The sequence below is a fragment of the Pinus tabuliformis genome, chromosome 1_2 (assembly GCF_031772625.1).
Source record: "Pinus tabuliformis cultivar Carrire ecotype Pingquan chromosome 1_2, CPIR1, whole genome shotgun sequence".
Taxonomy (NCBI): domain Eukaryota; kingdom Viridiplantae; phylum Streptophyta; class Pinopsida; order Pinales; family Pinaceae; genus Pinus; species Pinus tabuliformis.
The window spans coordinates 727,530,965-727,544,360 of NC_142298.1; the positions used below are offsets into that span (position 1 = coordinate 727,530,965).

Consider the following 13,396-nt stretch of genomic DNA (forward strand, 5'->3'; position numbering starts at 1 on the left):
GTAAGGCCTCTCAATGAGGATCCAAGCAATGCGCTTGTCCTTTTCCCCTCGAATCCATGGGTCAACATAGATAAATTTCCCAATCGCATTGCCAATTGATTCGAGAGATTCCTGCGTCCATAGCTCGAGTGGGAGATTGGGAAGCTTTAACCATATCAAGCAGTGGGAAGGTGTATTCTTGAGAGGGTCAAAGCCCATGTACCACCTTGAGAGCGATAGGAAACTCCGTCCAGATACCCACGGTTTATCCAGAACCTTTTCTAAGTCCTCCTGCTTTTGGAAGTGGAAAGAATACCATTCTTTCATCATACGGGAGATAATGGGAGTGTAGCCGATGATAGGCATCCATGTTTTTGTAATCCATGCTCTCATGTCCGCTTCAGCCAGTTCAGGGAAGTACCATTTCCCAACAAGAGCAAACTTCTGAAGGCTGTCTATGCGTTCAGTCAAAAAAGACCCTGAGATCGTGACCGCCTTTGGGGGGGGGACCGTCTTAGCTGGAGCTCTGTTTTTATTCCAGCGGGACAACTGTTGCTGAGATGCGAAGAGGGGAGGGTCCCTAAACCGTGTAGGGAGGGAGCCTGACAGAGTGTCGTGCCAGCTGGGATTCCCGCTGGCAGCATAGATGGCCTCTTCGGTTTCAATGGCCGCCGCCAGTAGAGCCTTTGTACCCGGGGAGTCGCTGTCTGCGGCCATCCCTAGGCCGGAGAGAGATCCCAAAAAGACCGTGGGAAGATCCAAGGGAGGGACCCCGTACAATCGAAAGCTTGGATTAGAACCGTCGAAAAAGATACCGACGGAGAGAGATGCCCGGATGGAAAGTCGGAGGTGGAAGAAAGGAGCTGGATGAGGTACGGAGTCCTGACAAATTCCAAGTCCCAACAAGGTAGAAGGCCCAAAAGCTGACAAAGAATGATCTAGGAGAGGAGAATGGTGGCGCGGGTGACGTTGTGAACCGCCATAACCGCAATTCCCATGCAAGGTGGTGAACGGAGGGGGCAGAGGTTGCAGAGAGGAAGGTGAGGAGTAATGACTGAGAGCCGGGAAATCGTGAATTTTGAAAAAAGCCGGAAAGACAATCGGAAAGATCGTGAACTTCCCGGAGAGAGCGCTATGCTTCCGGGCGGTTGTTACAGTCTATGCAGCAGCAACAGCACTGTAAAACGATCCACCATTTCCCAATTCGGATTCTGAAGTCTTGACAGGGCCGGTAAATGTAAAAAGATGCTCTGATTTTCTTGACTAGGGCACAGAGCATGTTGCTGACAGCCTGGCTGATGAAAGGCACGGAGATGTTGGACCGAGAGAGCTTGCCAGAGCTGTGGAAGGGAAGAGAAGCCCTCAAACCCAAAATGTGACCTGGAGGAGGAAAAAAATCCTCTGTGGAGGAGCCAGATTGGCGAAAGAACTAAAGGCGTGAAAATTACCAGGACCCAGATAGTAAAAACTTATGAGATAATCAATATAAAAACAGCTGTTCTGTGAACGATAGCTGATTATGACTGAAACATTATATAATTCCCGGACCCAGATTGAAAATCTATATAACTGTAGCAAAACGAGCATCTACACAGTAAAAAAACCTGAACTAAACTAAAGACATGGAGAACAAAAACAGAAGAGCCATACCTGGAGTCGCGCAGAGGACACCGGATGCAGAAGGCCGAGCCATGAACGCCAGGAGAGAAAGAGAGGAGGCGTGAGCCTCCGGTCCACAAGGACCAGAGGAGAGTGGAAACGTTGTGAATGAGCCGAGGCGGAGTTAAAAGGATGGCGGAATGTGAAGTGGTGGAGACACGTCGTCTGGGGATCAGGCGAAGGATGTAGCCGAGTGTCTAGCCATGCAAGTGCAGATAGGGAAGCCAATGCATGAGCCTGTAGTTGTCGCGTGTAGGAATGGAGGTCTGGCCAGCAAAATGCAGATTATTGGCTGTGGGGCGGTTGGCGTATCCAATGCCTGGCTAGGCAGATGTCGTAGGTGGAAAACGCAGATTATTGGCTGGTGGTAGTTGCCGTGGGAGGATGAACGCAGATTATTGGCATCTGGTAAGGAGTCGTTGGCCAGAGGACGCCATGGCTGAAGCGAGCTTCCCACCCGGCGCGCGCGGACTCCAATCACCCTTCGAGGACCCTGAGCTCTACTCTATTTCCGAACTCGAACTCATATGAAAATATGTGATATTTTTAGAATAAGGTTTTTAAATTTTAATTAATCTAATTATTAATAACAATTAGGTGTATGGTAGGGATTTATCTCTACATATAATATTTTAAAATATTTTTCTAATATTCATAAATCAAAGATTGAGATTTATCTCCAAAATGACTATGTTTTTTATCTTTCTAATTAAATTTATTAATTAAAAAAATGACATGAACAAGAGTGATATGAAACATGTGTTAGGTGGTATCTTAGTTCTTGTTGCTCAAATTTGAAACTATGCTTTGAGAAAAATTAGGGAAATTTGCATGAAAAATTATAACTTATATTGTTCAATGCTAAATTAAAAGCAGTCAATATGCAAATCAAATCTAGTAGTCAATCTAATATTAAATTAAAAGTAAAAGTGGTCAATATGCAAATCAAATATGTGTTTTGGTAGAAAGTAACTATGTTATTTACCTAAGTTTGAGTTATTTTCAAGGGTTTATTGCAACTATATCCATAAATTATGGCATATATATGTGAAGCGCTATCCAGATGGCATTTTATTATCCAAAGTCACAATAAGATCTTCAAGTTATGGTCCAATGAAATGTTTGAAAATTAGTTTTTCTAATAATATTGAGAAATAAATATTTATTTGTCAAAGTTTAGCATTATAAGTGGTTAACCAACAAAACGACTAAAAAAGTCCTGATATAAAAATTTAATACACTTTTTTTTATGTATATATATATATGTGTGTAGTCTAACATATAGATGAAATAATTTTCAAGGTATTTTTTTTTGTTAATTTGGCAAAGATTTTTAAAAACTTGAGTTTAAGCTGTTTGATGTGTAGAATTCAAGTTCCTCATTGGTTTTTCAAGGTATCTAATTCATTCATGCATTCAAAAAATTATTTTAAACAACAAAAAAAATGTTGATAAAGTTTTCATTGATGGAAAAGGGAGTTTGAAGCACTTGAGCATGTGTTGCTTGTCAAAGGTGTGGCCACCATTGTTGGGAGATATTGTGATGTTGTGATGTGATGTGTGATGTTAAGGTTGTTGATGTATTGTTGAGCAACAAGAGGTATGTTGCAGAAGTCAGAGTTCAAGAAGTTCTTGAAGAAGTTTTGATGTAAATGGTTGTAGTATTCCTGTGTTAGCTGAAGATTTCTTGCTCATATAGTGTGATTCCTATTTAGCTAGTTCAGATCCTATTCATATGTTCATTAACAATATGCTCAATTTAACCAATAATTTTGTCATTAATGTTGTTGAGCATGTATTGGTTGAGTAATATATTGACGTCATTGAGTATGTTGATAAGTATGTCATTGAGTATGTTGCTAAGATGTTTTGACAAAATGTAGTTACATCAACTGATAGTTTGTGTGACATTAGTTTATCCACAGTTTAGGCACTCATTAGATTTGGTTGATGTAAATATTTTAATATTATTTGGAGGATCGTTTTGTTTTGATATTAAAATTTGAAAGTATGAAACGAATAGGTGGAATACAAAGAGTAAATATTTATATTTCATATTCCTTCTTCGAAAAAAACAATCAGCAAAGTTGTTTATAAAAGTATATGCTTTTGGAAGGCACAAATTATTGGTAAGAGAGTTGATTGAGTTGTGATGAGACAGTTCATGAGTCATCTAGTACAAAGAGAAAGAGGAAGAGGAGTAGATGTGATGCAGAAATAATCAAAAGGAGCTAGAGATAAGCAATCGTAAAGAGGATAGAAACATAGTTTAGAACAGAGACAAAGACAAAGTAAACTAACACAGAATCTTTCATATATCAGGGGATTCTTTTCTCTTTTCAAGTAGTACCCTAAAATAGAGCAGGTTGGAGCCTTTTAAAGAGAAAGTAGAAGCTCCCTAGAAAGTAGTAGCTTACATAAATAAAATGAGGCAGGAGTCTCATGTAGGTAGAAGTCTACAAAAAATTAATGTGAAAGAAAGAGTAGGAGCTTCCTAGCAAGTTGTAACTTGCAAAATAGCAGAGAGGTTAGAGCCTTCAAAATATGATGTAATAGAGGAATTAGGAGCACGTCTTTGCATCACAACAAAAACAAATTGTGGTTTTTCCGTTCATGGATTTCCACTTATATCTGGTGTCCACATGTGTTTCTTTTGTGTATTGATTGTTATGATGTAGATGAATGTTGTTGACATATTAAATATATTGTTCATATAATGTTATGTTGCTCATTAAATAGTCCAAATAAATATGGATAAGAAAGTAAACATAAAATTGATGTCCATGAATGCACTATACTTATTAAACCCCCCTCCTCCCCTCGCTCTCAATGTAGTCAAGTTTCCAACAATTAGTATCAAAGTTGGTTCCTTTTGTATCATCCTAATAGTTGGAAGGTATACCTAGTTGAATCATGGATTATCAAAGTGTACATGTGCTTAGTACGACAAAATTTTAGTTTTGGAGAGAAAAGGTAAAATCTAAATTGATAGATTATGGACCTAATGTATGGAATCTAGTGTGTGATGGATAAAGTAAAGATTCCCCCTTGACACAAGAAAAACAATGGAATTCTCAAGCCAAATGTGCAATTTACAAGAATATTCACAATCTAGATCTTGAGACAGTAATAGATCTCAAATTTTCAAAAGAAATATGGGATAAGTTGTGGGTAATGCATGAAGGAGAAACCAGTAGCAACAGTGTAGAAAAGAAGAAGAAGAAGAAGAAGAAAAAGAAGAAAGCCTCTCAGAAATAAAGTGTTCAGTTAAATGAGACCTTCTTTGTTATTGTGAATGTACATGTTTGTCATGAGGAGAATTTAGTTGAAGAACAAGCCAAATTTGATTGATCCTTGGCTAAAAAAAAAGACTTATAAGTGAAAAAAAATATCAAAATAAGTTGTTGCTGATACATGATGAGAAAGAGCATGAATTCAAAGAAGAAATAATTAGCTAAGGACACCATTAAAAGAAGCAAGGACAGTTGATGAGGTGATCAATAAATGACTAAACGAAAGAGAAGAACATTGTGGAAGATTATAAGCTAAGGTTGTTTCAACAAGAAATGAGCTAGGTAAAAAGAGAAAATAATATAAAAATTTAAAATAGGAGGTTATATCAACGAAAAATAAGTTTGAAAAGACCATTAGCTCAAAGGCAACCACATAAGATAATAAATTAGCTCCGAAAAAACCTGTAGGAAAATATGCAAGCAACATGGTTAACAAAGAAGAAAACAAAAAAAAACATCAAAACCATCAGCAAAAGAATGAGTCGAAGAAAGTGTCTTTTGCAAGAAGGTCTTTTTCTCCAAGAAATGAATTGAGAAAATCTACAAGGTTCCAAAGGAGATCCTTTACTCCTCTAAAAGGTATAGTAGACATAATCGAAAGAAGTGAATTTCTTGCCATAACCCCAGACATGTAGTGGCAGAATGTAAGAGCAGTCAAATCAAGGTCCATTAATTGAAGATGTAGTAGACAATGAAGTTTCATCAAGAAAACAAACAAAGAATACCCTTCCCTACGAGAAGGTCATGAGCTACTAGGTACAATAATTATTTCTATGGTTATTGTTATTTATGTAATTGTTTTGGCCACAAGGCTATTGATTATAAATTGTGTGCAAGAATATAATTGCATTGGGAAATTCATACAATGATAAAAGCATGAGAAGACATAAGTATTTTCCTCCCTTTTTAAGTCACATAATATGCCATAAATGTGACAACCTTGACCACATGGCCAAAGATTGCAAGCTACCTTGTATATTAAAAAAATATAGACAAAAGATGGAGGTCACTCAAAGCAAACCAAACCATAAAAAAAAAGGAAATACACAAAACAGAAGGTAGCCCACCAAAGTCTAGAAAAGGAATAAACAATAGGTGTCACTTCAATAAAAAATGAAATGAACTTGGCCTTAGGGTGAGCTTCTCAAGGAAACAAAGAAGGATTTGGTCAATGTTAGAGCAGCAACCCTTAGGGGGGGAGAAGCCACAACAATGTTCTTTGAAGACATGACAAGCCAATAGTTGTGATTCATAGGTTGTCCATTTTTTTAGCAAGATATCTTATTTATATCCCACAAGAAATAAAATGAACCTTTCTTAGAGAATTGGTTTCCAAAGATTCTAGAGTTAAAAGTCCAAGAATGTAAGGATATGGCTAGTGTAGGTATATGCAATGGAAGACATGTTGTGTGAATTCATTAATTGATGCACTAAAGTTCATTTGGAAAAATAGATGGAGGGTTATGGCATTCATTGGTATAATCACTATTGGGCAAAGGTCATGCTTTGGATTATGATATTTAGCTATGTGGGTAGCTATTTGTCGATACGTTATTTCTTCACAGTTCTTGGAGCATCATACACATTTATGTCTTGGAGAATGAATAATGTTCATCATATGATTTTTTTGTTGGCACAATCATGTTTTTTGTTCTACCACATTACATCTAATATCACCCTTCAATGGTTACGACATGTTATTTCAAAATTACCATGGTATCCAATTTCTCACACTGGATTTTTGGATATCTGCACTTTCATATTTCATAGAATTTTTAGAAAGCCTTTCCATCACCAACTTTCCTTATTATGACTCCGTGGACCAAATAACAATGTACAAAGTAGGATCTCTATTCTATGCTATCTACTTCTTTTTTAGGTTCCAAAAGTTCATAAGGTTGGACGAGAAACCAAATAATCCCTGGGACTTGTCTAGAACAACTATTGATGCACTAAGAACAATTTGAACCAAGGCATCATTCTACCCAACTGAACCACAAAGCAAGCATCTTGAAACTAGTGATATGTGGGACGTGTGTTATAATTTGGAAAAATCCAAAGGTTTTAAGGCGTGACAACAAGAGAGTGCCAAAAATAATATTTGAAAAGGAAAAAAAAGACAATTGGTTGATATGTAGGAGAGAGGTTTCTTAACCAAAAATGGAAGAAGGAATATTTAAGACGTGCAACCAATGTGAAAACTATGATAAGGAAGAAGCTTTCACCCATTGCAGAATGACTAAAATAGCTGCAAGGCTTACTTTCCTCTTACTTACCAAGTTGGATTTATAATAAGGTGAAAGAATGCAGCTGGGTTACACTTTGTGGCAAAAGAGAATGCGTTTGGGTGGGAAAAAATGGCTTGATCGAGCCTTTTAAGGGATCAATTGAACTTCTTGGGTGCTAAAATGGTAGCTCGATTGAGGGTTAAAAAATAACCCTTGATTGAACTATAATGCTCAATCAAGATATAGTGCTTAATCAAGCCTTATATATACTGCCCTCATGGTCTGCACATGCCACTTTGCATAAATAGCGGGCAAACTAGGAGCTCGACCAAGAGTGTGACGATAGCTCGAAAGAGAGTATTGGAGCTCGATCGAGCAATGGAGTTTTCAAATCAATCTTGCCAGCCACCCTGCCAATGTCCCAGAGTCTCAAACAAAGGTAGGTATTCTATCCTATGCCTTTCTTATTTAATTTTTTTGCAAAATTAAACAAATTAATTTAAAAAAACCATGTATAAAAACCATGAAAACAAATTAATTAAAAAAAAACATACAAAAACCAAGAAAACCACTTAAAAACCCTTCAAAAAAACTTAGAAAATCACAAAACCAACCAATAAAACCATTAAAAAAAACTTCCAAAATAACTTAGAAAACTCCAAAACCAACCTAGAAAACCATAAAAAAAAATCTTCAAACCAACCTAGAAAACACTTCGAAACCACCATTTAGGTTTTAAAATTGTTTCTTACTTGCAATGTTTTGTTTATTAAATGCATATTTTCTAATTTTAAATGATAAAAACATTGTTTTTGTAATTATTTTAGGTTTTAAAGTTTTTCTTTAGGAATTTTGTAAAATACATTTTAAATTTTTAAATTTTTTTGTTATTTAAAATGGGTTTTAAATTTCTAACGAATTTGATGAACACTCTTAAACAAAAAACAACAAAACTATAACCGATAAATAAGTAAATTAAAATCTTGATATTGACATGATGAATATGATTGCTCATAATAAACGTATATTTATAAAATAAAAAAAATTAACACAAGATTTTTGGATATTACACTTTTATGTTTCATAGAATATTTAGAAAGCTTTTCCATCACCAACTTTTCTTATTATGACTTCATGGACCAAATAGAAATGTACAAAGTAAGATATATGTTCTAGGCTATATGCTTCTTTCTTAGATTCCAAAAGTTCATAAGTTTGGACGAGAAACCAAATAATCCTTGCGACTTGTCTAGAACAACTATTGATGCACTAAGACGAATTTGAACCAAGGCATCATTCTACCCAACTGAACTACAAAGCGAGCATCTTGAAACTAGTGATGTGTGGGACGTGCATTATAATTGACACAAAGTCAAAGGTTTTAAGGTGTGACAACAAGAGAGTGCCAGAAATAATATTCGAAAAGGAACAAATAGACAATTGGTCTATATGTAGGAGAGAGGTTTCTTAACCAAAATAGGAAGAAGGAAGATTTAAGACGTGCAACCAATGTGAAAACTGTAATAAGCAAGAAGATTTCACCCATGGCAGAATGACTAAAAGAGTTGCAAGGCTTATTTTCTTATTACTTACCAAGTTGGATTTATAATAGGGGGAAAACATGCAGGTGGGTTGCATTTTATGGTGAAATAGGGCGCGTTTGGGTGGAAAACAAATGGCTCGATCATGCCATTTAAGTGCTCAATCGAGCTTCTTGGGTGCTAAAATGGTAGATCGATCGCGGGTTGAAAACTAACCCTTGATCGAGCTATAACGCTCAATCGAGATATAGCACTTAATCAAGCTTTATATATACTACCCTTGTGGTCTCCACATGCCATTTGCACAACTGCGGGCAAACTAGGATCTCAACCGAGAGTGTGACAATAGCTCAAAAGAGAGTATTGGAGCTCGATTGAGCAATGGAGTGTTCAAATCAATCTTGCCAACCACCCCACCAATGTCCCAAGGCTCAAATGAAGGTAGGTATTCTATCATTTGCCTTTCTTATTTCATTTTTTTTGCAAAATTAAACAAATTAATTTAAAAAAAAACATGTATAAAAATCATGAAAACCAATTAGTTTAAATAAAAAAAACAACCATACAAAAACCACTAAAACCACTTAAAAACCCTTAAAAAAAACTTTGAAACAAAATCAACGAATAAAACCATTAAATAAAAAAAAACTTTCAAAACAATTTAGAAAACCACAAAACCAACCTATAGAACCATTAAAAGAAACTTTTCAAACAAACCTTGAAACTACCATTTAGGCTTTATAATTGTTTCTTACTTGCACTGTTTTGTTTATTAAATGCATATTTTCTAATTTTAAATGGCAAAAACATTGTTTTTCTAATTATTTTAGGTTTTAAAGTTTTTATTTAGGAATTTAGTGAAATAAATTTTCAATTTTTTGTTATTTAAAACGAGTTTTAAATTTCTGACAAATTTGACCAAAAATATACCCCAGGAAACTCCAAAATAGAAAACAACAAAACTATAAGCAATAAATAAGTAAATTAGGAGCTTGAGATTGACATGATGAATATCTCATAGTGAACCTCTAGTTATAAAATAAGAAATTTTATTATTCAATTTGTCACATGGGATTTTTGGATATTTGCACTTTTTACAAAATTAAACAAATTAATTTAAAAATAAAAATAAAACCATGTATAAAATCCATGAAACCCAATTAATTTAATAAAAAACAAACCATACAAAAACCATGAAAACCACTTAAAACCACTTCAAAAAACTTAGAAAAACACAAAACCAACCAATAAAATCATTAAAAAAAAAAAAACACCTTTGAAAACACCTTAGAAAACCATAAAACCAACCTAGAAAACCATAAAAAAAAACTCTTCAAACCAGCCTAGAAAACACTTAGAAACCACCATTTAGACTTTAAAATTGTTTCTTACTTGCAATGTTTTGTTTATTAAATGCATATTTTCTAATTTTAAATGGTAAAAAAATTGCTTTTCTAATTACTTTAGGTTTTAAAGTTTTTCTTTATGAATTTTGTCAAAATAATTTTTTGTTATTTAAAAGGGGTTTTAAATTTATGACAAATTTGACTCAAAATATATCCAAACAACAAAAATATAACCAATAAATAAGTAAATTAGGAGCTTGAGATTGACATAATGAATATGATTGCTCATACTAAACCTCTATTTATAAAATAAGAAATTTTATTTGAATTTATTATTTAAATTTAAATTAATTTATATTTTAAATATTTTTTTTAATAATAAATATAATATGATTCTAATTTTAATAATAAAATATTAATATTTAAAAAAAAAAAAATTGTTATATAGATATAAAACATCATGTCACTATATATATAACAAAACATTTAACTTATATATATATATATATATATATATATATATATATATATATATATATATATATATATATAGCTTTTTTTCCCATGGAAAAATCGTAATCTTTCATTATGTGGAAAAATTACATGTAGTAGATGCCCAAGGCATATGCAAGTCTGTTGGCCCATGGCCATTTCAAAAAACTGTATCAAAAAAATATAGATGGCCTAAGCCATTTCCTATAGGATTGTTTAGTGTGATAAAACCTGTACATATTCCTCGCAGAGGTATTCAATCTGTTTATCTATATATCATCAAAAAAATATAGACATGTTTTTTGAGAAAAAAGACTAAGATAAAGCAACAAAATGTATATTTTTAGGACCTTTCCACCCATATGGTACTCCTGATATATATATGGCTTGTGGTGATATTGATAGAAATCTGCTCCCATCTGTTCAGAGATCATCCACAAGCCTCGGGGTAGTAGCATGCCCTCCTTGGAAAGCTTGTCAACATCTTCATTATATTCCCTATATATATGATGACAAGAGGCTGTGTTAAAAACTGCTTTGAAAATGTTGACTTCTTCCAAAATATTTCAAAGTGAAATAGGATGACATTGATTTTTATTGTTGAACCAGTTGATAATGATTTTTGAATCCCCATAGATCTGAATGGTAGAGCAATCATGAGCTAGTGCAAAGTGGAGCAGATGTCTGAGGGTGATAAGCTTGGCATAATTGTTTGTTCCCTCCCCTAGTCCTAATTGGACCTTATAGAAATGTTGATCAGAGATATATAAAATGAAACCCCCTCTGCATCCATGAGATTGGGCTGCTCCATTGAAAAATGCCCATGGCCTAGTTTTGTCAATCCATCCGGGGGTAGTAGATCTATGAATGTGGGAGTTTTCAACTTCAGGGATGTCATGATAGGCTGCCACAACCTTTGCAATGATAAAAGGCCATCAGGCAGTTGCATCATTGAAAATTATGTGATTCCGGGTGAGCCATATAGTCCAACAGAGGATGAGAGGAAGGCATTGTTTCTTTGAGCCCTAGTGTGCTGCGTTCCAATTATTCCAGGCTTGTAGTATAGAGGGACCCTGCCATGTATTCTGAATAGAGAGTTGCTGAGTTATTGTTTGCCAAAACTGGACGACTGTCGGAAAGAGAAAAAACATATGCTCGTTTGTTTCAGAGTCTTGTTTGCATAATACACACCAGATCAGGCCATGTATGGATCTGTGCAAGAGGGCTTCACTTGTGGGGGTTTTGTTGCTTAGGACACTCTACATGAATAAGTGTGCAAGTAGAGGTGTTTTCAATTTCCAAATATGTTGCCACCATTCTTTTGAAAGTTCAGGTTTGCGATCTGAGAGAATGTGGGTATAGCCCAGCTTTGGAGTATATTTTCCATGCTCAGCAAGCATCCATACAAGTTCATCTGGATTGTCATTTATACACACATGAGCTTCAGTCAATGCCATTAGATATGTTTCCCAGGACTACTACCAATGTATATGAATGACCACTTCAGGGGTTGTCCTCCATTTCTAGTTGAAGACAGTGTTGCGCTCATGATCAGCAATATGTGTGATCATTGTGGTATCTCTATGTTGTATATATTGTATCAGGTTAGGTGGCAGCTGATATCTGTTTCCCCCCCTATCCATGGGTCAATACCAATGTGCACTGAGTTACCAATGTTTATGCGCCATGCCAGACCAAATCTGATGAAAGACATAGTTTGTAGGATTGATTTCCAGACTATAGAGATGCCCACACGAGGCCAGTCTGGTAGGCGAACCCAGTATAAGATTTGTTGTGGCCAGATGTATTTATGGTATGACATAGTGATCCATAGATTCTGTGAAGAGAGGAGGGTCTAGCTCATCTTGGTTGCAAGGGCTTGTGCGAATACAGAAAGGTATTTAAGCCCCCCCCCCCATTTTTTTGTCAGGGCAATTTTCTTCCAGCTCACCCAAGCAAAAGTTTTTCCTTCCTTTTGTCCATTCCATAGATATCTGCAGCATATCTGTTGAATGCGACCGAGTATTCCCCGAGGAATCCAGGCAAGTGACATCTAGTATATAGGTGTGGCTTCCAGCACAGATTTTATAAGGACTAGGCGCCTTGCTCTGGACAGGAATCTGTGATTCCAAATTTTCAGTCTCTTCTCAATTTTAATCACTAGCCAGATCCAGTCAGCAATCCGGTAGCTGTGGGGTTTGATCTAGAACCCCAAGTATTTCAGGCCATCCGAGAGATTATGCATTTGATAATGGAAGAAATGGAGAGTTGTTCTGTCCTCCTGAGGGGAGGTGTGAGACAGAGTGATAGTAGACTTGGACTGACTTGTGACTATACCTGTGGCTTTTTCAAAGAGTGCAACAATGTCATGGAAAGAGGTAGAGTCCCTGATGCTTCCATCCAGGAAGATCATAACATCATCAACGAAAAGGAGGTGGGTGAAGTGGAAAAGTTCATTCATTTTCAATCCTTTGAATTCGCCTTCCCTTTTTGCAGTGCCAATGAGCCTACTGAGTCCCTCCATCACAATAAGGAACATAAGGGGAGAAAGAGGGCATCCTTCTCTGAGTCCTCGTTCAGCATGGAAGAAATGGGATGCAGATCCATTTATGACTGAGGGATGCTGAATTTATGTAGCACATGATCCATTCTGTGAAAGCGAGTGGGAATCCTAGATGGATTAGAATCATCTTAATGAAGAGCCAAGTGACATGATCAAAAGCCTTTGTGAGGTCAATCTTGAGGATAATGTTTTTCACATTTCTTGTTTTGATAGAGTGAATGACTTCCTGAGCAGTGCCTATGGCCTCATGGATCTGTCGATTTTGAGGAAAGGCGAATTGCTCTGGAGAGATGTA

The 13,396-nt window shown here is 35.8% G+C and overlaps 1 pseudogene; it reads left to right on the plus strand.

Moving 5' to 3' along the window:
- Nucleotides 1-6,384: 6,384 nt before the first annotated feature.
- On the plus strand, nucleotides 6,385-6,898 carry LOC149207818 (cycloeucalenol cycloisomerase pseudogene; annotated as a pseudogene).
- Nucleotides 6,899-13,396: the final 6,498 nt, after the last annotated feature.